The sequence below is a fragment of the Erinaceus europaeus genome, chromosome 4 (genome assembly GCF_950295315.1).
Source record: "Erinaceus europaeus chromosome 4, mEriEur2.1, whole genome shotgun sequence".
NCBI lineage: Eukaryota > Metazoa > Chordata > Mammalia > Eulipotyphla > Erinaceidae > Erinaceus > Erinaceus europaeus.
The window spans coordinates 5,893,048-5,917,591 of NC_080165.1; the positions used below are offsets into that span (position 1 = coordinate 5,893,048).

General features: G+C 41.2%; 1 protein-coding gene across 16 annotated transcripts in view; it reads right to left on the bottom strand.

The window, feature by feature from the left end:
- The window catches only part of PLAGL1 (PLAG1 like zinc finger 1), a 66,537-nt gene that overhangs the window by 35,869 nt on the left and 6,124 nt on the right, over positions 1–24,544 (bottom strand). The window contains exon 2 of one of the 16 annotated variants that reach the window (XM_060188690.1): positions 13,251–13,293. The exons of the other annotated variants lie outside the window; for them this stretch is intronic. The gene's annotated coding sequence lies outside the window, so the exon portion shown is untranslated. The remainder of the gene's footprint in view (positions 1–13,250; positions 13,294–24,544) is intronic. 16 annotated transcript variants of the gene reach the window in all.

Consider the following 24,544-nt stretch of genomic DNA (forward strand, 5'->3'; position numbering starts at 1 on the left):
AGGCTGATGGACAGCACAACAAACTTGCCAAGTCCAATAGTGTGTTCAAGAATTCTCCATAGAGGAGAGATTTAAAAAAAAAAAAATGCAACAGCACCAATCAGGTAACAAGAGATCAATTAGGTTTTCCTAAAATGTAGTATCTTCAGTGGAAGCCTAGATAAGTAACTGCATTCAAAGTAATGGACAGGGAGCCCCTCATCCCCATTCATTTAGCGTGCATCACAGAGCCAAGAGCCTCGCCAGGCTTGGAGATGGAAAAATGAACACGGCACAGCTGCTGTACTTCCAGCTAACAGAAGCTAAACAAAGAGCCACAGGACAATGCGTTAAGTGCTATAGCAGAGGTATGCACAAAGGGCTTGGAGACCAAAGGAAGAAGCCATAAATTCTTCCTGGGAAAGCAAGCAAGTGGAAGGAGATGGGAAAGAAGATACAGTGATGTTTCCTTGGGATAACTCACAACCTTCCCTTTACTGTGTCCTAAAACCAGTAAGTCAGCACTTGCAGGACTCATGACGTGTTCCCATTGCAAACACTCTATACTGACCCATCAGGCACCTTCATTTACATGTAGCACGGACCTCCCACAGACCTCTCATTCTAAAACTCCAGGAATGTGTGTGTGTGTGTGTTAAATAAATATATTATCATAATATTCCCATGTGACACACTCAACCCAGGATATCAGGAAGAGTCAGCATGAGTCAAATGCAGATGCGAAATTCAGAAAAGTTTTGAAGTCTGAATGAATCAATGTCAAGTCACCTGCTAGAGACTCAGTGATAATAACACTAATAAAAAGCTTATTTAAGACTGTATTGTCCTTTTCGTCTCGAAGAAAGAGAAAAGAATCACCTGATGATATCATGGTTAATATTTGTCTTTCTCTCCTCCTGTGTTTAAAAAAAGGGGGGAGGGTGTTGAGCCAACTTCCACTTAGCATCATTTATTATGCAGGCCATATTCGTCCTCATAACAAAGTTGTGACAGAACCACCATTGTTCATGCCACGCTAGCCCCAAATGCGAGTAATTCTAATGTAAGCATGAGAAACCACCGTCTCCTTTGGGGTGAATTTCCAAATTCCTCTGTGTTAAATTGAGGTCTCATTTTCCCTGTGCCTGGTTTTCACAAGAAGGTCCATTCCACCCATGTGCTCCTTTTCAGCTGTCAATAAACAGAGGCAGTGAATTCCCCCACGGCTTCACAAAGCTAGTTAGGCAGAGCCATTCATTCCTTCAGGGAAACAGAGCATTGATTTCAGTGAGTTCCCAGGGAGCAGCTGCAACAAAGGGATCAAAGGCCCACCTCTCTTCCCCTCCATTGCTTTCATTAGGCCAGGCCCAGACAAACAGCGACAGGTTTCCTTGAGACTAGGAGAAGGCCAGGCAGACCACCTCATGGTTCAATTCAAATTCATCCGTTTCCTACATTCCAGTGACAGTCCAGAATGCTAACCGTGACAAGCCAGCACAATCACCCGGCATAATATACTGCTGGCTAGTTCATCCAAGGTCAGAGGGAGAGGACAGGCACTGAGGGGAGTGCTGAGCTCCCAGGGCCTGCTGAGCCTCAAAGCCCCCTGACATTCCATAAATAAACTCCTCCTCCTCACTCTCCCTTTCTCTTTCCGTTCCCCAATCCCACAAGTGATGGTCTCAATCTGAAATTTCTTGCGTGTCATGGTACCCAAACTGTGTGGACACTGGATTCTCAACTTAATATTTCTTCTCTACTGAGAGGAGGGTGGCCAGCTCTCTGGGCATCCTTTCACCCTGCACAGACGCTAATCTACTTCTCCACAGGATGAGCTCAGAGCTGTACTTCCTAGGGTTTCCTTCAGGGCTGATCTTTAATAATAACTCGGAGTCTATTTTGCTTGTTACTCCTCTCTCCCCACCTCAACCCTGCCTCTCCCAAAAACAAAATAACTAAACCAAGGAGAGATACAGAACTGCTCACTTTTCTGCTTTGAGCTAGGTCATCACTGACACTTGTAATCCAAACTCCTAAGCAACAATCTGTTGGGAGAATGAATGGTGTGTGTTTATGAGAGCAAAGGGTCCGGTGAACAAGAGAGAGGGTGTTTCAGAAGGGACAGGGACAGAAAGGGATTATTCTGACTAATTATCTACACTGAACAGATACAATGAAATGTGTGACACATTCTCCTTTGAATTCTAAACTGCTTCCTTGATATAGTTTGCCTGAAGGTTTGTAACAACAACAACAACAACAGAATTCATTTTCTGGCACTCCATTGGGTTGGTAATCCTTAGTAAACATGGGAATCGATGGGTTAAGTCCCCAGATTCCTAAACCAAAAAGAAAATAAACAATATTGGAATGAGAGGTATGAAGAACTCATTCCTTGTCACCAGACACAACCTTCCCATGTATCTATCTTCCGAGCTGCGGTGATGACCTAAGGGATCCCCAAAGACCTCCAGATTCATCCTCTCACGGATTATTTATCCAACTGTCAAAGACATTATTTTGTATAGATTACAAAACAGGCTGCAGGGAGAAACAGGAACTTATCTCCAAGTTGAGACAGAAATGAACTTGGAAAATGCAGAATCCTAAGCTCCACAGGGAGAAGGGCAGTCTCTTAGCAGGTGCAGCGTTACACTTATATCAGGAAACTTAAAGCTAACTTGGGCACTGATTCATGGGCCTCTCTGCCTTTCTGCTCTTCCAGAACAGCGACAGAAATATCTATCAAGAACTTCTGTACAAGGTGCTGTGAAATCACCATTCCTCAGAGCCAGGTATCTCATCAAATCAAGTGGGCTGTATGAGTTAAACTCTGCTTATGGTAGATGATTCTGTGACTCAATATAAGTCTTCTGGAAACTCACCATTTCTATAAATCAAATCAGTTTTTAAAAGCACCCAGAAAAATCTACCATTTAAGGAGAGGCTACGGAAAATAGCATAATTCGCTCATCGATTCATTTATCTGTCTTTTAAGAGCACTTATGAAGCACTTAGAAACATTCATTTCATCTTTACCACAGCCTTCTGAGCTAGGTGGCTTTGTTAATTGTGATTTTTGATTGAGGAAAGTAGGCTCAAAGAGAGGTAATAAACTGATTTGCAACATCACCGAATTAATGAGTAGCACTCACTACTTCCATCATCCTGAAATCTCATGCTATTTTCATTTGTGACTAGTTGCCACACATGAACAGATAAACATTGGCTGCTTTTCTCTGACATAACTGTGGTAAGCAAGCAACCACCTATTTGTAGACCAGTGCGTCGCACACCGACTTCATCCACTGCACTGGTGTGCCTAATTTAAGAGTATGGCTTCTGTCATCAGAGAAATCCACTTTCACATTTCCTGTTAGCTTTTAATAACTTTAAAAACTAAGCAACTAACATTATTTTCAGAACCTCAGTTTCCTCACAAGAAAAAGAAAACTAACACCTCATCATGGGGGCTTGTAAAAGACCTAGTGAGTTAACTTACATCAAGCACCTAGTCCGCTGACAAAATGCCATAAATGCCTGAAGAGGGATGTTGAAAATCAAGCCAGAGGCAAAGCCTATGGAGAGGGGAAGGTGCTTCCCTTTCAATAAGAAGATGTACTAACTAACTTCCAGCTTCTGGGCTACAGGGCTGTTTCTCCAGCTACAATTTGGCGCTAGAGTCCAGGATTTTATGGTAGCTAACTACTAAACCAACAGTCATAAGAGATAAGCTACTGGACAGGGTAGAAACACTAACTGTCTTTCAAAAAGTTGGAGTGAAGCCAATCCCTGACAGCTATGTGATTTTTTTTTTTTTTGAGCAATCATTTTAACTTCTGGACATTTGACCATTTCAAGTCAAGATGTATTGGTGCTGGGGCGGAAATTCAGACTGTTTCTGCATTAAGAGAAAAATGCATAGTAGGGACAGTTATCTATGACCCTTAGTGGGTCTTTCAAGTTTTCAAAGAACGATCATATACCTTTTTATGGGGCCCTTAATGCTCATCACTCACTCAGAGAGAATGGATTACATTTATTTATTTGCCTCCTGGGGCTCCGTGCCTGCACTACAAATTCACCCCTCCTGGAGGCCATCTTTTTTTTTTTAAAGACTTTTATTTTTAATCTTTATTTATTTATTGGATAGAGATAGTCAGAAATCTAACTAACTAGGGAGAGATTTTTTTTTAAAAAGGAGATAAAAAGAGGGGAGTCGGGCGGTAGTGCAGTGGGTTAAGCGCAGGTGGCGCAAAGCACAAGGATCTGCGTAAGGATCCTGATTCGAACCCCCGGCTCCCCACCTGCAGGGGAGTCGCTTCACAGGTGGCGAAGCAGGTCTGCAGGTGTCTGTATTTCTCTCCCCCTCCCTGCCTTCCCCTCCTCTCTCCATTTCTCTCTGTCCCATCCAACAATGACGACAACAATAACTACAACAATGGCAACAAAAGGGAAAATAAATATAAAAAAATGAGAGAGAGAGAGAGAGAGAGAGAGACCTGCAGCCCTGCTTCACCACTCATGAAGCTTTCCCCCTGTAGGTGGGGACTGGGGGCTTGAACCTGGGTCCTTGAACCTGGGTCCTTGCACACTATAATGTAAGCACTTAACCAGGTGTGCCACCACTTGGCCCTGCCATGTTTTTTTTCCCCCATTGTTGTTATTTTTGTTGTTGTTATTGTTGTTGCTGTTATTGTTGTTGGACAGGACAGAGAGAAATCAAAATAGGAGGGAAAGACAGAGAGGGAGAGAGAAAGCTAGACACCAGAAGACCTGCTTCATCACCCGTGAAGTGACCCCTCTGCAGGTGGGGAGCTGGGGGCTCGAACCGGGATCCTTCAGTGGGTCCTTGTACTTCACATTTTGTGCACTCAACCCGCTGCGCCACTGCCCGGCCCTCAAGAATCGACCACATTTACAGCAAAAGGTAGCACTGACCCTAGTAAATGGCAAGGCCTATTTTTGATGCTTTGGCTCATTTTTTACAACATGATGCTGGTAGATGCCGGAATGTTCCAGCGCAGAGGAGACAGCATGCCGGGGGAAGCCAGAGACAGAGGCCATGATGTCTGGGAGAGTCAGGGCAAGTCTTGAAGAGGATGTGACATTTACCCAAGTGCTGACTGTGTACAGCAGATCAAGAACATTCCAGATGGTCCCTGGACTTGACACGACTATTCTCTGAATTCGGAATGTACCATTGCTTAGTTTCCCTCTCCTACATTTTCTGATCTGCAAATTTAAATCTCTCCTCTCCCCATCACTGCTGACTTTGAGACCAGAGAGGCAGGGAGTAGTTAGTTCTTTGAAACCATGGTTGGGCTGTTTGACGAAATACTGAACGCTCCCTCTAATTTTAAAGTTCTATGACATTATAAAATACAGCTCATCCCTCTATGACATAACCTACTAAAGGACACATTGAACAAATGTGTGTGTTAATTTATAATCTATTAACACCAAGGACTTTATTTATCTTTTACTACCATTCATCTCAGAAATGTGAATTGGAAAGAACCTACCTGCAAGAATAGTTGAGGGGGCATGTCTTATTTATTCATTTATTTTTTAATTTTTTTAATTATCTTTATTTATTTATTGGATAAAGACAGTCAGAAATCAAGAGGGCAGAGGGAGATAGAGAGGGAGACAGAGAGACACCTGCAACACTGCTTCCCCACTAGCAAAGCTTGAGTGTGTCATATTAAAGAAGCAGCCTGTGGGAGTCTGATGGCCACTTTTTGTCTTTTGAAAGGTCAGGAGTTACCTTTTCACAGTAATCACTTGTCATCTTCTCTAACAGGAAGGAAATACGTTTTTAATATACAACATTCAGATTGTTGAAGAAAATTTTAGTAGTCTCTTCTTTTAGCGTTGAGACTTTTCTAATATAGGCACATAGCATTATAAATTTCCAACCAGGGGGGTAGGCAGTGGTGCACCTGGGGGTAGGTTGAGTGCACACAACATTACTGTTTGCAAGGATGCTGGTTCAAGCCCCAGTCTCCACCTTCAGGGGGAAAGCTTCCTGAATGGTGAAGCAGGGCTGCAGGCTTGTTTCTTTCTCTCTCCTTCTCTCTCTCCCCTCCTCCTCTCAATTTCTGTCTCTATTTAAAAATAAAATAAAATATTTAAAAAATCATGGGGCTGGCTGGTGGTGCACCTGGTTGAGTGCAAATGTTACAATGAGCAAGGAGCTGGGTTCTAGTCCCCAGTCTCCACCAGCATGGGGAAAGCTTTGCAAGTGGTGAAGCAGTGCTGCAGGTGTCTCTCTGTCTCTCTCCCTCTCTATCATCTCCTTCCCTCTCGATTTCTGACTGTCTCTATCCAATAACTAAAGATAATACAAAAAAAATTAAAAACATCTAACTAAGCACTGCTCAAGTTGTGTCTTACTGAGACAGTCTTTCTTTTTCTTCAATTTAAAATACTTTTTCACTTCCTCACTTATTTCACTTAGCATAATCCCAGTTTCACTCATATGTGGAATGTAAATAACTCAAACCAATAAACTAACTTGCAAAAAATCATAATCAGAATGACTCAGGCTCTGTGACAACTACGCTGTCGACGGGAGGAAGCTGAAGAGAGAAGTGGGGAGATGGGAAAGAAGCTTCCATGGTGTGAAGCAAATGGAGCTTTGGTGGTGGGTGTGTGGTGGGTCGGAGATACACAGGCTAGAAACTATACTGCTGAAATCCCGTGATGTAGACAAGTGTTACTACAATAGTACGAATCAAATGAAGAAACCTGCAAATACTTTCTCATCTTCTTTTCTTTTGTTACATAGTTATTTGATAAAGTTTACCATTTAGGCATTTAAGCATTTAGGCCTCACATTTTCTAGAAAGTTTTTCTTTTCTAAACTAACAACTTGGTTTCTTTAAGATATATAAGGTGCGGGGCCAGGTGGTGGCACAGCTGGTTAAGTGCACACATTACAGTGCACAAGGACTTGGGTTCAAGCCTCTGATCCCCACCTGCAGGGGTTAAGTTTCATGAGTGCTGAAGTAGAGCTGCAGGTGTTTCTCTGTTTCTTTCCCTCTTAACCTCCCGCGCCCCTTTCCATTTCTCTCTGTCTCTATCCAATAATAAAACAAATTTAAAAAATTGAAAAAAAAAAGATATATAAGGCTATCCTGTTCTGTTTCTTTTTGAAGGTGTATTGGTAGCTTGCAAGTATTTTTCTGGGAACTAGTCTATTACATCTAAGTTATCAAATGTGTGGGCAGAACCTGGTTACAGTATTCCTTGGTAGTTATGTGATGTCCAGGAGATCAATAGTTAAGGTCTTGCTTTCATTCTAAAATTCTTTTAGATAAAGGGCAAGAGATAGAGAGAAAGAGCAGGGGGGCAGGGGAAAGACTCTGACACTACTCAACCAACTTTGAAGTATCCTCCCTGTACGGACTCTTATTTGGTAGCTGGGGACTCGAACCCAGGTCCTTGTGCATGGTAACATGTGCTGTGCTGGGTGAGCCTCCTCCCCGCCCCCTCAGGTGCACAGACACTTAAGACGATGATGTCCTCTTGGTGAATTTACCACTTTATCATTATGAAAGAAGTCTATCTTTGTGCTAAATTTTACTTTGTATGCTATTAATATAGCCATTCTAGACCTTCTTGTTATAATAATAATAACAACAACAACAACAACAAAAACAACTTAGGCTCAGTGAAATAGCTCTCTTGGATGGAGTGATGCTTTGTCATGTGTGTGACTCAGGCTCAAGCCAGGCCCCCAGGGCATTGAAGCAGCTTTGGTGCTGTGGTCTATTTCTTTCTTTCTCTGTGTGCTTCTCTGTCTCTATCTAAAAAACAAAACAAAACCAACAAACAACCCCCCACAAAAAATACTTAGTGCTAAAAAGGTATGGAAATTATAGTCCACAGTCTAAAAGGACACACTGCTCATTCCTCTAGATAAAGCTTGAGTGGAGTAGTTACTCCTATGCATTTATTTATTTTGATGGCTCCTTAACATCACAATGGCAGAGCTCAGTAGCTCAAATATTCAAAGGCCTACACAGGTTTACTTATAAAAAAGATGTATGAAGTACAGCTGACAGCCTGATTTTTTTCTATAGTCTCTCTAATTTTCATTTTACATCATTGGGACATTGTTTTCTAACAATTGAAAAATGTTTTACTGGGAGTTGGGTGGTAGCACAGCGGGTTAAGCGCAGATGGTGCAAAGCGCAAGGACCAGCGTAAGGATCCCGGTTCCAGCCCCCGGCTCCCCACCTGCAGGGGAGTCGCTTCCCAGGCGGTGAAGCAGGTCTGCAGGTGTCTGTCTTTCTCTCCCCCTCTCTGTCTTCCCCTCCTCTCTCCATTTCTCCCTGTCCTATCCAATGACAACATCAATAACAACAACAACAATAACTATAGAAACAATAAAAACAACAAGGGCAACAAAAAGTAAATAAATAAATATTTTTAAAAAATGTTTGACTATTTATTTTTGAGAACTACAGAGTGAAACTGAGGAGCAAGCAGGAGACAGAAAGAAAGAGCCAGAGAGAGAGAGATGCCTGCCACACTGCTTCACCACCGGTGAAGTTTCCCCCTGCAGGCAGGGTCAGGCTCCTTGTGCTACAATGCACAATGTGTGTGGGGTCTACCATATGTGTCATCATTCGGTCCTTTTTCTAGCATTAAAAAAAAAAAGTAATGAAGCTGAAGGGTTATCATTGCACACGTGAAGTCTCTGGACACAGTCTGAGGTGAAGCATGTTGAGGTGGCAATCGTTGCGTTGGTTAGGTTGTGATCGGCGGATGCAATATTATTTGGTATGGATTGGGAGACGCATACGGGAAAGTGGGCCCTATCCTAAGGTTCCAGGACTGGGGGAAGTAGGGGCTCTATAGTGGAGATGTGAGGTTCCTGCTGTCTTAGGGTTCAAAAAGACAATCGATAGTTAATGTTATCATCACATTATTTGCTAATTGGGTTAACTTTGAAAAGTCCTTTTGTTAGGGTTTGCTGGACAGTACCCAGTATCTTGTATATAGCTGTGCTATTGGTTGGTTCTGATCTACTTGGTCTAGGCTTTTGAGAGAGTCTGCATATCAATTACACTGCATATATTGAGAAAAGATTCAGTTTGTGTTTTGAAAAACTTCAAGACATACAATTAATTTTCCCCCTCTCGTATTAATTAACTAGCGATAAATATGACTACATTTTACTAGGAGTGTACATAAACACCATTCCCACCACCAAAAGACTGTGACCCATCCCTCCCACCCACTCCCACCCCCCACTGGCCCAGGAAGCTGCATGTCTACCCCTCACCACAGGGTTTTTACTTTGGTGCCCTACTTACAATTTGGTCAGGTCCTGCTTTTAGTTTCCCTTTCAGATCTTCTTAGTCAACTTCTGTTGATGAGTGGGATCATCCCATACTCATCTTTATCTTTCTGACTTAGTTCACTTAACATAATTCCTTCTAGCTCTGTCCAAGATGGGTCAGAGAAGGTAGGTTCATTGTTCTTGATAGCTGCATAGTATTCCATTGTGTATATATACCACAGCTTTCTCAGCCACTCATCTGTTGTTGGGCACCTGGGTTGCTTCCAGGTTTTAGCTATTATGAATTGTGCTGCTATGAACATAGGAGTACACACCTATTTTTGGTTGGGTGTTATGGAGTCCTTGGGGTATAACCCCAGGAGAGGAATTACTGGATCATATGGAAGGTCCATGTCTAGCCTTCTGAGAGTTTTCCAGACTGCTCCCCACAGAGGCTGGACCAATTTACATTCCCACCAGCAATGTAAAAGGGTTCCTCTGTCCCCACAACCTCTCCAGCATTTGTTGCTGCTGTCCTTTTTGTTGTATGCCATTCTTACAGGAGTGAGGTGGTATCTTAGTGTTGTCTTAATTTGCATTTCTCTGACAATCAGTGACCTAGAGCAGTTTTTCATGTTTGTTAGTCTTTTGGATCTCCTCTGTAGTGAATGTTTTGTTACTCGGGTGAGACCTTTCCTTTCATATTATACTCTAATTCCATCTCAGGTGGTTCACTTTCTAACAAAGTCCCAAAACCTAGATATACACCAGTTTCTGTGAGAGAGAGTATATGTTCACACGTATCCATAAACTACTGCAAAATATATACCTGAAAGCAGAAGTACACTAGAGTTTGCAGTGAGTATCCCCCTAACACTTCCTCTCCACTATTCCAAGCTTTGGGTCCATGATTGCTCAACAACTTGTTCGGCTTTGTATGTTAACTCTCTTTTCAGTCACCAGGTTCCAGATGTCATCAGGATGCTGGCCAGGCTTCCCTGGACTGAAGACCCCACCAATATGTCCTGGAGCTCCGCTTCCCCAGAGACCCACCCTACTAGGGAAAGAGAGAGGCAGACTGGGAGTATGGACCGACCAGTCAACGCCCATGTTCAGCGGGGAAGCAATTACAGAAGCCAGACCTTCTACCTTCTGCAATCCACCATGACCCTGGGTCCATGCTCCCAGAGGGATAGAGAATGGGAAAGCTATCAGGGGAGGGGGTGGGATATGGAGAATGGGTGGTGGGAATTGTGTGGAATTGTACCCCTCCTACCCTATGGTTTTGTTAATTAATACTTTCTTAAATAAAATAAATAAATAAATAAATAAATAATAAGTAAGTATTATAGCAGTCTGGAATGTTGGCTCAGTGATAGAACAAAAGATTTGCAGATACAAAGTCCAAGTTTGGTACCCAACACTTTATATGCCACGGTCATGCTCAAGTTCTCTGTCATTAAAAAATAAATAATTCTGGGAGTCAGGCGGTAGCACAGTGGGTTAAGCACATGTGGCACGAAGCGCAAGGACCGGAGTAAGGATCCAAGTTCGAGCCCCTGGCTCCCCACCTGCAGGGGAGTCGCCTCACAGGCGGTGAAGCAGGTCTGCAGGTGTCTGTCTTTCTCTCCCCCTCTCTGTCTTCCCCTCCTCTCTCTCTTTCTCTTTGTCCTATCCAACAATGATGACAACAACAGCAAATAACTACAACAATAAAAAACAACAAGGGCAACCAAAGGAAAAATAAATAAATAAATATTAACATTTAAAATAAATAAATAAATAAACAATTCTTTAAAATATTACAAAAGCATTAATGACTTGGTGTGTCGTCTATTTTGAGGTCAGAGTTTGACTAAAACAGATTTATTCCATATATTTATTAGAAGTTTTAAATTTTTAAATTTATTTTCATGAGAGAGATACACAGGGAAAGAAGCAGAAGGAGGAAGAGGTGGAAGAGAAACAGGGAGACCAGAGCTGAGTTCTGGTTTATGGTGGTACTGAGGGTTGAACCTGGAGCCTCAGAGTCTCAAGCATTAAAAGTCTTTTGCAGAACCATTATTCTGTCTTCCCAGCCCATTATTCCATATATTTAGTGAATGCCTGTACTATGTGGTCTTTCTTTATGTCACTGTAGTATGTATCTATTTATCTTTTTGTCTAATTGTCAGCTAACAGCTAAAAGGATCTAGGAGAAGATATCTTGCTTTTTGGATTGCCACTGCCTAGTAATAAAAATAAAAATATCAGAGAAATAGTTCTGCTGCCCTGGATGACACACCCAAACCAAGACTAGGCTGCAAAGAAGTGACCCATCTCTATGGCCAGGCAGCAACAAGAGAAGAAATACTGGGTGGGGGTAGATGGCTTAATGGTTATGCAAACAGACTGTCATGCCTGAGGTTCTGAAGTCCTAGGTTCAATCCCCTGCAATGCCATAAACCAGAGCTGATTAGTGCTCTGGTAAAAACAAACAAACAAACAAGTAGAGGAATATTAAGCAAATTCAGTAGGTATTGGGTTGTCCAAAAAGTCATGACATATTTTTGTATGCAACCCAATATGATGCCATCTGTTTCCCATTACATTTTTCTTACCTTTGTAAATACAGCACATAAACATTTTATTTTCATGGAACTTAGCATAATTAAGGGAAGACAGAAGTAAAATATGGATCCTATGATGAGCAAATAAAATAATAAAGAGCTACAACGTGCTCAGTATGTAAGGCAGGGGAAAAGAGTGACAATTTGAAATTGGCTGTTCAGGAAAGACCCAGTGAACACGTGACAAATTAGCAAAGACATAACTGAGGAAAGGAAATAATGTGTCGTCTGTCATGTGCTTATTCAAGGCCACACTTATGCAAATGTTTTGCAGCTACAAAACTCTGATGTCAGAACAAAAATATTGGTATATTGACAGCATTCAGTGCAAACAGTACAGGCTTATCCGAGAATAAAGGAGACCCATATCATGAAGACACTGGGCAAATCTCTGCAAAGAGGGTTCCTGGAGTCATTGAAGCAGAAGAGGTACATGATGAGACCTAAGAGTTTAAAGTGAACTGTCTGACTGCTGTGGGAAAAGATGGACTAGAAGTCAGGCGGTGGCGCAGCGGGTTGAGCGCACGTGGCGCGAAGCACAAGGACCGGCGTAAGGATCCCGGTTCCAGCCCCCGGCTCCCCATCTGCAGGGGAGTCGCTTCACAAGTGAAGCAGGTCTGCAGGTGTCTGTCTTTCAGATCTCCCCCTGTCTTCCCCTTCTCTCTCCATTTCTCTCTGTCCTATCCAACAACAACAACAACATTGATAACAACAATAACTACAACAATAAAACAACAAGGGCAACAAAAGGGAAGAAAAAAAATATTTATTTAAAAAATAAATATTAAAAAAAAAAAAGAAAAAGATGGACTACAGGGAAAAAGTACAGGAGAAAGTAAGGAAAAAGTAAGGAGAAAGCATGGACCGGGTTGTGGTGTAGGAGATGGGAGAATATACCCCCCTCAGGTGTGCAGATAGCTGTTTGCTCCTGTGAAACACAGCCCTGCCAGGCAATCATTCCAAAGACAAGAAATCAAGCTGCCTTAAAATGAATATCCATATTGACACCAGAAGAGGGAAACATCCTCTCTCCAATAATACAAGGACCAAAGGAGTCAAAAGTTTTGCTCCATTTTCGACTCCGGGGCATCTAGGAAAACACACTTCTGTACTTAGAAAATACAATGGTATTTTCTGGAAAAGGTTGACAGAGGACCTAGTGGGGGTTGTATCGTCATGTGGAAAACTGAGAAATGTTAGGCATGTACGAACTATTGTATTTACTGTCAACTGTAAAACATTAATCCCCCAATAAAGAAATAAAAAAAAAATCTTAAGAGAAACAGAAAAAATAAAAAAGAAGGGAAAAAAGAGAAAATACAACGGTGGGGAGTGTAGGGTAAAAAGATAGTAAGATATCAACTTACAAATGCAGTGGTGGCACGATACTGGCAGTCAGGTGGGAACAACCTAGGAAGCAAAAGAAAAGAAGTGTTAACTTTGTATCCCAGCGGCATGTCATTTTTCATCATGAGCTCTCGGAGGCGACGCCAAGCTTGCATGCAGTTTTAAGAGACAGCTGAAGTATCCTTTCTTCGATTTCTCCCTGTGGTAAATGTTCCCAAAGTTAAGACACAGAATCATAACCAGAATTGGTGCTTTAAGATCGCCCTCACTTTAATTGTCCCGACTTGGGTGTGCATCTGTATTTCTATAGAACTTGGTCCTCCAAAGGCTCCATTGTTGTAGTCCCGACACTGAAAAATCCCATCGCCACAAAGGTCTGACCTTGTGTAGGAAAGCCTACCTCCTTCTCTGCTGCCTGCCCCTTCTGTCCCTACTCCTTTGCAGATATACAGTCTTAATATCAATATAACATTCATCAGTGAATAACAACCTTTTACTCATTTATAAGAGACTTACATCTATATAGGCCAAATAGCAAATAAAAATCGGTATTATTCTGCACTGAAAACACTAGTATTCTTGTTCATCATCTTTCTTGAACATGTCAAAATGCTGCCCAATTTGTGGACAACCGCATTTAAATGATAAATGATTTAATTACGCAACTAGCATTTATAAACTGTAGCTATTAAATATTGTTCTTTCGCCTTGTACAATGGGTGTCTGTTCATGTCAAATTTCTTCTGTTAGAAATTTCCTACTGGGTTCCTCACTATTGCCAGTGTACTGTTTGTATTTTTTTTATTCTAGCTACCTGCTTTTAACAGGCTTATGATCTTCTCTGCCTTTGAAAATCTTTTCTATTTACTTCGCTTTCTTCTTACAAAGCAGGACTCAGAAGTGACAGTTCCAGAAGAAATGTTATATATCTGTACTTTACAAAAGGGAGGTCAGATTCTGTCTTTGCTGAAATTACCTCGACATTAGATGTTCTTAAGTCCCCTGCAATGATTTTATGTAGTCTTGGATACTATTTAGTCACTGAAGTTTGACATTTCCCATTTTAAAAACCACATAGAGGGAGTCGGGTGGTAGAGCAGTGGGTTAAGTGCACATGGCGCAAAGCGCAAGAGCGGGTGTGAGGATCCCAGTTCGAGCCCCCGGCTCCCCACCTGCAGGGGAGTCGCTTCACAGGCGGTGAAGCAGGTCTGCAGGTGTCTATCTTTCTCTCCCCCTCTCTGTCTCCCCCTCCTCTCTCCATTTCTCTCTGTCCTATCCAACAACAACAACAGCTATGACAACAATAACAACTACAACAAGCACAACAACAAGGGCAACAAAATGGGAAAAATAGCCTCCAGGAGCAGTGGATTCATGGTGCAGGCACTGAGCCCCAGCAGTAACCCTGGAGACACACACACACACACACACACATAGATAGATAATTTAGGACAAAATGCTCAGACAAGAGATGGAAAAGGCTCCATCAATCTTTCCATCCATCAACATGATTACAGAAAGAGCAATGCTGTCTTCTAAACAGCCAAGAGCATCTAAGAGAAAATTCATGAAATAAACATGGTCTTCAATAAATACCATCTCTGATCAATATTCTTTTCGAAAATAGCCTGCCCTCATGGAACAACCAAGTCCTTCCTCCTCTTTCCTATTGTAATCCAAGATAACACAAGATGGGCTAGGGAAATTCAGTGATTTTAGTTAACAAGATTTTAAATGCTAATCTAATGGAGAGTAGAAAAGGCCCTCCCACCCCAACTGCCTCTTAACACATACACACACAGGGATACTAGCTACTTTAATTTAAAAAAAAATCTGAATAATATGTTTATGCTCTAGAAATAGAATAGTTTTCATCCCTTGCCCCTAACGGCATCATAGAGGGAACACTGGGAACAACAAAGATAGATTAAGTCCGATAATAATAACCACAACAACGATTAAAAAATAGATTAAGTCACAAAATAAAGACCCAATTGTGCCTACAGAGTCCCGGTGAAATGTACAGCCAGACACTATCCAAAAACTATCCCTGGGTCTGTATTCTTTTAATAATTCCAGAAAAGTATGTCAGAAAGATCCACAATTTTCCTCTATGCTATAGATTTCAAACCTACACACTGAGTGACGGGCCATAGCATGTCCTCTGAGAATATGAACATCTTTTCCCAGATGCTTGAAAGCAATTTTCTAGATTGCAGTTTTTAACATCTCTCTGAATGCGGCAAGGTATCACTGAGAGACACAACACTGACTTCACACTCCAGACAAGTGCAGGCAGATTTAACAGTAACAGCTCTATTTCACAGAAGTTTTCAAAAGCAGGAGCTAAAATAAAGTAGTTGCATCCTAGTTACTCCTAATATTATGCTAGTAACATTAAGGCAGAGAATAAGTGTAGTATGAACACGAAAACAGATTATATTTATTCCCAATATTTAGAAAACCCCTTGTTAGGAGACAGAATCGTGTCCCCTGAAACCCACAGAGTGAAACCTTATACTCAATACGACTGCATTTGAAGATGGAAACTGCTAGAGAGGTGATCACAGTTAAAGGAGTGTGAAAGGTGGGACCCAAATCTAATAGAACAGGTATAGTCTAGCAAATGAAAACACACCAGAGAACTACACACACACACGTACACACTCACACATACACGCGCACACACACACACACGTACACACTCGCACTCACACTCACACACACACACACACACACACACACACACCTTCACACTCACATTTCTTTTGGAAAAGCCACATGTCAAATGTCCAGGTAGCATGGACAGTGTTTTAACTATCTGACAGAAGGGATGGAGGTTGACAAGTGGGGTGAAGGGAGGTGATGTGAGGATAGCAGAAAGAAGGCACCCATGAAGCAGCCACGAAGAGAAACAGAGGTTTGGGGTTTTTTTTCTTTCTTCAGATAAGAGACAGAGAGGCAGAGAGAGTGAGACACCATACCACTGGAGTCCCCTCAATGCTGTGAGAGCCGGGCTTGGACCTGGGAAATGCACAAGTCAAAACAGCACACTAGCCAAGTGAGACCTTCGGAGGGACCCAGAGACCAAACTTGTTGGCACCTTCATCTCGGACTGGTAGTCTCTGCAGTTGTGAGGAAGCAAGGATCTGATTTTGAAGTCACCCAATCTGTGACATTCTGATAGCGACAGCCAGAACAGACCAATATAAATGTGAGACTGTGAAGTGGGCTGCCTTATCATAAATGCCCCCCCCAAAAAAAAACACAGAAGTGGTACTAGAACAGGGTAAGAGGTAGAGGCTGAGAGAGTTTTACTGGTCTGTGCTAATACACACACACACACACATACATACACACACATACATACATACACATACACACATACATACACACATACATACATACATACACATACATATATACATATACATACATACATGCATGCATACATACATACATACATACACACATACGTACATACATACCAGACTACCTTGAAGGGGACTGCTGGTAGAAATATGAATGTTGAAGGTGTTTTACACGACGAGTCAGGTGAAAATGAAGAGCATGTGGGGAGGAACTCTAGGGAAGGTGGTTCTTACTATAAGGTGGCAAAGGACTTGGCTGAACTGTGGTCTAGTGTTCTGTGACGGGGAGAATTCACGTGACGGACCTGGATATTGAGCCGAGAAGAGTTCTTGAAAGTGTCACCAGCTTTCTCTTCACTGCCTATAGTATGATTTGAGAGGCAAGAGACAAACTCGAGGAATTATGAAGCAAAAAGGAATGAAATCTTGAAGATTTGGGAAAAAAAAATTCTCAGGCTATGTTGCAAAGACTGAGGAAGCATGTCCTGGAGAAAACACCAAGGGTGTGACTGAACTATTACTCCATGAAGAGACTCCCTTAGAGTTTTAAATAAGTCAAGTCAGCAGAGTCCAGGAATAGAGATGAGATTACAACAGCAGAGACTCTGCCAGTTGGGACCAAAGTCCAAGTGAAATACACGTTTTTGATCTTTTGGAATGCTATGAGAACAAGTAGCGCAAATATGCTTTATCATTCAAGAGTAGCAAAGAAGAACCCTAGAAAGGACTCAGAAGTCATTATTATCCCACTGGCACGATGGGTTATTTCTTGCTTTGGTTTCAAAGGGTAAGGGCACTGATCCTTGGTTTCAGTGGGTCAGGGTTCTTTTGCTCAAAGCCTGGGCGGGTGGGCCTACCTAAAACCCTGAAGGGCTTGGAACACCTAATGGAATTTCCTTGCTCAAATGGAGACTTACTTAGAGCCCATCAATCTCATTCCCCTTTCTCACTTGTCCCCTTGTGGAACGGGGCTATTTATTCTAAGGCGCTCTCATCACACTATTCTGGAACAACCTCATTTGGTTCCACAGGCTCACAAGGTAGGAATCATTTTGCTTAAAGAGGACTCAAATCACAAGCCTCACTTATATCTGATTTAGATGATATTTAGATAATAGTGTGGGCCCCAGTCTTCTAAGATGATGCTAGAATGGGTTAAGGTTCTTAGGACCAGGTGTATTGCACCAAAGTAATGGACTCTGGGGTGGGGGTGGGGGATGGTGTTCAGGTCCTGGAACATGATGGCAGAAGAGGACCTAGAGGGGGAATGAATTTTTATGTGGAAAACTGAGAAATGGCACACATGTATATATATATTTCTGGTGGGTTTTATTTTTATTTTTATCAAAGCACTGCTCAGCTCTCCCAAACTACTATATATATATTTTTTTTTTCCAAACTACTATATTTTACTGTTGGCTGTAGACCATTAATCCCCCTAATAAAGAAAAAAAGGGGGGCCATGAACCCAAGAAGGACATAAATTTAGAGTCAGAGGGAAGAATGGTAAAAACTGAAGTGTGTTCCTACAAAGTTCATATGTTGGGGTCACAGTCATATGACTGCATTTGGTGACAGGATCTTTAGAGAGGGGACACAAGGTTCAGTAAGTCAGGAAGGATGAGCCTTGGCTCTGTCAGGAAAGACCATGCGCTCTGCACACATGCAGAGAGAGAAAGTCATGGGCAACACAGCTACAAGTCTATCAGCTAAGAAGAAAGGTCTCACTAGAAACCAAATTTGCCTGTACTTTGATCTTAGACATCTAGATTCCAGAACTGAAAATAAATTTCTGTAATTTAAGCCACCTAGTCTGCAGTATTTTGTTATGACAAGAGGAGACTAACATATCCATCTTCCCTGGGCATTTCAGAATATCTTTCCTAGGGACAAAAGAGGGAAAAAAAGGAAGGTCAATAATGAATGGCTTCAGAGTTTAACTATCCACCAGAAACTTGTGTTTCAAAGTCTAGTAATGCTAACTATGCCCTATAAAGAGAAAAACCTACATTTACTAATTATACTGATAGTTTCAATAGTAAGAACAAGTAGAAGAACTGGAATCTTTTCCTTTGGGAAAATAAATTTGACAGTAAAGATTCCAGTAAAGGGATACATAGGAATGACTCAAGACCCAAAGACGCTCCGTGCCATCTCCTTCCCACCATGGTTTTTTCTGTTATGAGACCTGCTGAGCTATGTCCTTCTTCAGATTTTCCTGGTGTATGGGGTTTATTCCCTTTCAATTGCCAGTGTCAAACTAATGCCACATGAGGAAGAAACACTGGGTGAATTTGGGTTCTTTTTAGATCTGGACATGTGTGTCATTAGAAGCTGCTGGCCCCATTATTACTGATTTCCTGCTAAGTATATCTGTGGCCATTTTGGGTTCCTTTTTTTTTTTTTTCTTTTTACATCTTTTTGCATGCAAGGTTTTTAAAAAACATTTAATTACCTTTACTTATTTGATAGAGACAGCCAGAAATCAAGAGGAAGGGAGATAGGGAGAGAGACAGAGAGACAACTACAGCCCTGCTTCACCACTTGCAAAGCTTTCCCCCTGTGGGTGGGGACCAGGGGGCTTGAACCTGGGTCCTTGCACCCTGTAATATGTGTGCTCACCCAGGTGCATGACCACCTGACTCCTGCACGCATGATTGTGAAGTCGCAATGAGATGTAGCTGAGAGTTAACCACATGAAATGTCTATCCAGCACCTGCAAGTGTATAATGAATATGTCTACCAATCGAAGGCATGTTAAGACTGTGATTTCACCCAATATCCATTATTATCTTCTCCTTCTAATAAAGTCTCCGAATTTTAAATGAGCACATGCTACTTCCTCACACAAAGGCATCTATTCTGTTCGTGTTCCTGAAGATGGAAGCTGTCCGCATGTTGGGTTCAAATCATGGGGACAATCCCTGAGGAGTGATGCTACTCTTATTTGTCCCTTCTTGCAGGCTGTGACACCCAGGAGCCATCTTCACCATGAGGGAGATTAGCAGAACCCTGCTACAGAGTTCAGAAATACAGGTGGTTGGTGCTTTGTTTTCAACAAGGATAACGCTGAAATTCAGTTAAGAAGTGGTTTCACAAATGAATGCATGGGCAAGGGAGACAGCTCATGGGGTATAGTGTGCTGGATTTGTCATGGACACTAACTACCCAGGTTCAAGTCCGGCCCCCACCACGCTGGACTCACCAATGTCAAGTCCCCAGTTTGATCCCTAACAGTTATTCTCTGGTTCCCTCCACCCCTCCCTCCCTCCCTCTCACACTGATTCATTCGTTAACAAAAGAAAATTTGGAACTATAACTGCAACTCTCACTGCTATTAGTATTGTGCAAACTATTTTTACTTTACTGGTTGCTACTAAAGGTTATTAGGTAAATGTAAAAAAAAAAAAAATCCCACTAGGAAAAAAAAAAAAACTACCAAAAAACCTGTGCTTAAATTTCTAAATGCTTCACTGACTCCCCCCCAAATAAGCCAAATTTTCACTAGCCAGTCTTCATCTGTCAGTATTCTAAAGAACGCGGAGGAACACCAGTTAACACACAGTGGCTAGCTGGAGCACTGAGAGGAGGGCTCCAAGTAGCATGCAACAAAGAAAGAGAAGCCATTTCAGTGCTGTCTCTTTTTTCCTACCATTTTTTTTTTACATCTGTTTAATAACTTTACTTATTTAATCTTTTTTTTTTTTTATGTATGGAGACAGTATGACATAAAGGAAATAGCTATAGCTTTTCAATCAGAGAAACCAGTTTTGCCACTTCCTAACTATATGGCGTTGGGCAAGTTTCTTAATCTCTTTGATACTGAGTTTCTTCACAATTTAAAGCAGAGACACTACTACTTACTTTGCAGAACTGTAGCACGATTACAGTAGGTACTTAAGAGTCAGAGCTATTTGGCAATAGCTCTTTGTATGCAAACTATCATGCTGGGTACTGGCGTCCTAGCTCCAAGAACCTGAGCAACTAGAAGTGACATTTAGATAGAAAGATTGTTGGTGAATGGTAAGAATTTAACAAGAGCTATAGATGTCAAATTATAGGGTTTCTAGCTAGCTAGCAGGATTGTGGAATATCCACTGAACAGGACCTGGGTGATGATGATGAGTTTATTTCTTTGTGATCAGCCCACTTGCAGCAGAAGAAATGCATGAATAAAAGCACATCTTCAGAAAGTGAGCTTAGGTTTGGGTGCAAAGATAAGACTAACAGTGATCTGGGCTTACTGAGAAGGAATAAATTTGAGAAAACTGGAACTAGACAGAGGATAGCACTGTAAGTTGTGAAGCCAAGGACCCCTTTCCTAACATTCTGGAAGTCACTGCAGAATTCCTCTTGGGAAACTGACTTAGGATGTCAATGTATAAAAAGAAAGGAAGAGAAGGCTTTAATACAGGGAGATACAGTATGGGACAATAGGAACCTAACCCAAGAGGAAGAGAGAAGGAAGGAAACAGGTGAGACACAAGAATTCAATTTTATCAACTTTAAAAATATATATTCATTTGTTTTGGGTAGAGATAAGGAGAGGTTGAAAGGGAAGGAAGAGATATAGAGGGAGAGAGAGACCTGCAGCATTGTTTCATCACTTGGGAAGCTTCCCCCACTACAAGTGGGGACTGGGGGGGGTTGAACCTGGATCCTTATGCATTTGCTCTGTAATGTGTGTGCTAAACCAGGTGCACCACCACCCAGCCCCCAATGCATCAACTTTTTAAAAGTAAGTACGCTGAGTCTCCCTGAATGCTTCAAGGAGGTCTGATTTTGATTTTTTAAAAAAATGATATTGAAAGGGGCCAGGTGGTGGTGCACCTGGTTAAGTGCTCATGTCACAGTGCACAAGGATGCAGGTTCAAGCCCCTGGTCCCCACCTGCAGGGGGAAAGCTTCATGAGTGGTGAAGCAGGGCTGCAGGTGTCTCTCTGTCTCTCTCCCTCTTTATCTCCCCCACAACTCTCAATTTCTCTATCAATTTCTATCTTTCCAATAAATAAATAAAACATTAAAAAATATATATTGAGTCCCTTAAGAGGAAAGTATCACAAAACATGGCATGGTGAAAATGTTCAGTACACACGGCTGACACTTTTTTTTTTTTTGCCTCTAGGGTTACTACTGGGGCTCAGTGCCAACATTACAAATCCACTGCTCCTGGAGGCCATTTTTTCCATTTTATTGGATAGAAGAGAGAGAAATTGAGAGAGAAGGGGGAGACAGAGAAGAAGGAGAGAGACAGTCACCTGCAGACCTGCTTCACTGCTTCTGAAGGTGCCCCCTGCAGGTGGGGAGCCAGGGGCTCAAACCCAGATCCTTGTGAGGGTCCTTGGTCTTCCTATTATGTGCACTCAACCAGGTGCACCACTGCCTGCCTCCTGTCAAATAATTATTTTAAAAATATTCCAATTATTGAAACCTACACAGCTATATCCAAGGTAAAACAAGTAAAAAGCTGACATCACTTATCTTTACTGTTGCCTAGTCATTTTTTTAGAATATATATATATATACACCAAGTTTTGAGTTGGCTCAATATTTTAAAAAATTCATTTGCAAGAGTTATCTTTATCTCTACCAAAAAACTTAGATAGGAATCGCCCTAGAAAGCTGGGAATGCTGCCACCTCAATTGCTAAGCTCTTACACAATTCTTCTTTTTTTCTTTGAGGAATCATTGATTATGTTCTTTGCTATGGGAAAAGAAAGACACTGTGTAGGGCTTGCATGCCAGAGGTCCACTGGAATTATCAATAGCCAAAGCAGACTGCTACTTTGGCTAACAACAAAGTCACTATGAGCATTAAAAACACAAGTTCAAATCAAATTATATAGGTATGACTTAGTCAAGAGAAAAAAGGTTAGTTAATAACTAAATAATTCATATAAATGTTATAAAATGAAGGGGCCAGGAGGTAGCTCACGGTACACTATTTTTTTTTTTTTCAGATGACATTATACGTTTAGGAAACCTCCAATAGTCCACAAACTCTCAAACTAAAGATTTCAGTGGGTCAGGAACTGTAACAGTAAAGTGCTGGACACTCAGGCATGAGGGCCTGTGTTCACCAGCACTGTATGGGGGGTGGAGGGATGCTCTACTCCAGTTTCTTACTCATAAACAAAGAAATCCTTAATGTGTTGCAAAAGAATATATTCAACTCTGAGTCTACAGGTACATTTTCAAAAAGCAAAAGCTTTGAGTTCAAAATACAAACGTCAACTACTTCTACATACTGGTCACATGGCTGGAAAATGTGACATTTATAGCAACGCCCCCCGCTAGATGAAACGGTTAGAAATAAAATTAATAATGTCTAAGGTCTCCACATACACACACAAAAAAAATTCTGAAAATAACTGAAATCATTAAATGGAGAGTGAAATCATGTCTATTAAGTTATCCATTTTCCTAAAAATCGCTGAGTAGCATCAATATAATTCAAATCAAATCTGGTAGTTGTTTTTTTTTTAACTAGGTGTTGAAATTTTATATGGAGATGCAAGGCACTTAAGTAGTCAAACGATCTGTAAGAAAAACAAACGAGCATTTATACGAACGACACTGCTGTAATCCCAACTTACTGTAAACTACAATAAGTAAGAAGATCTTGCACTAAGGAAGAGGTTGGCGGTTAGTTCAGTGGAACTGAATACAGTCTCTAGACACAAAAATATGGGCTGATGTTAAAAAAAAAAATTCCACGAAAAAGTTTTCAATAAAGGCGTAAGATGGGTCTATATGACTTTCTACATAGAAAATCCTGACTCTCGGCTGGGAGTATGGATCCACCAGTCAACGCCCATGTTCAGCGGGGAAGCAAATACAGAAGCCAGACCTTCCACCTTCTGCATCCCACAGTGACCCTGGGTCCATACTCCCAGAGGGATAGAGAATAGGAAAGCTATCAGGGGAGGGGATGGGATACGGAGTTCTGGTGGTGGGAACTGTGTGAAATTGTACCACTCTTGTTCTATGGTTTTGTTAATGTCTCCTTTTTTAAATAACAAAAAAAAAAAAAAGAAAAAGAAAAAAAGAAAATCCTGACTCTCATCTCATACTGTTTGCAAAAATCGAATTAAGACAAATCACGAAGGTAACTGTATGGTCTAAAACAGCAAAACTTCTTAGTTAGTGTAGTTTACAGTTAAGTCTGGATGGACAGCAGCGTAATATAAATGCTTCCACTTGTTTTTCTTAAAGATCTTTTGACTACTTAAATGCCTTGCATGTTTTGGGAGGAAGCAGAGGCAAATGTCTGTAGAAGTTTAGAGGTGGGGGAAAAAATGAGAGTGGAAAATTTTTCTGGACAGGGTGCAAATAAGTGTCTTTTCCCTCAAGCCTCCACAAAATATTGATAAACTGGACTTAATATAAAAATAAATCTCAAATAAATCAGTAAGTGAATAGATAAACTCCAATCAGGTAGAAACATGCATGCATGTACCTAGTACAGTTTCCTATATAGAGGAATATAAAAAATAAATAAAGAATATAGAGGGAACTGAAAATTAATAAAAAGATAGCTTAATAGAAAGAGATACTTTGAGAAGAAATCTAAAGGCTCAATAAAAGTTTTAAAAAGACATTTAAGGGTTCAGTATTCCTCATAGCATAAAAATATGTTCAACATTATTAATCTTCATGGGTGTAGGTACAACAAACTTACCCAAATACCATGGCTCCAACTCCCTAAGATGGGAAATTAAACACATGCATATAAACAGCAGTTTCAAAGATATCTGTGGCCATTTTATTCCAGTGGTTAAAGACTTAGAGCAACTTGGATATGTATATCAAGAAAAAAAAAAGAATAGATTGTGGTACAATCATTTAATGAATTGCTAAAGAAATAATACCAAGCATTTTCTGTAGAAGTGTCAAAAAGGAAATAGTTCAGACTTTCAGATTCATATATTCTTGTTATACTAA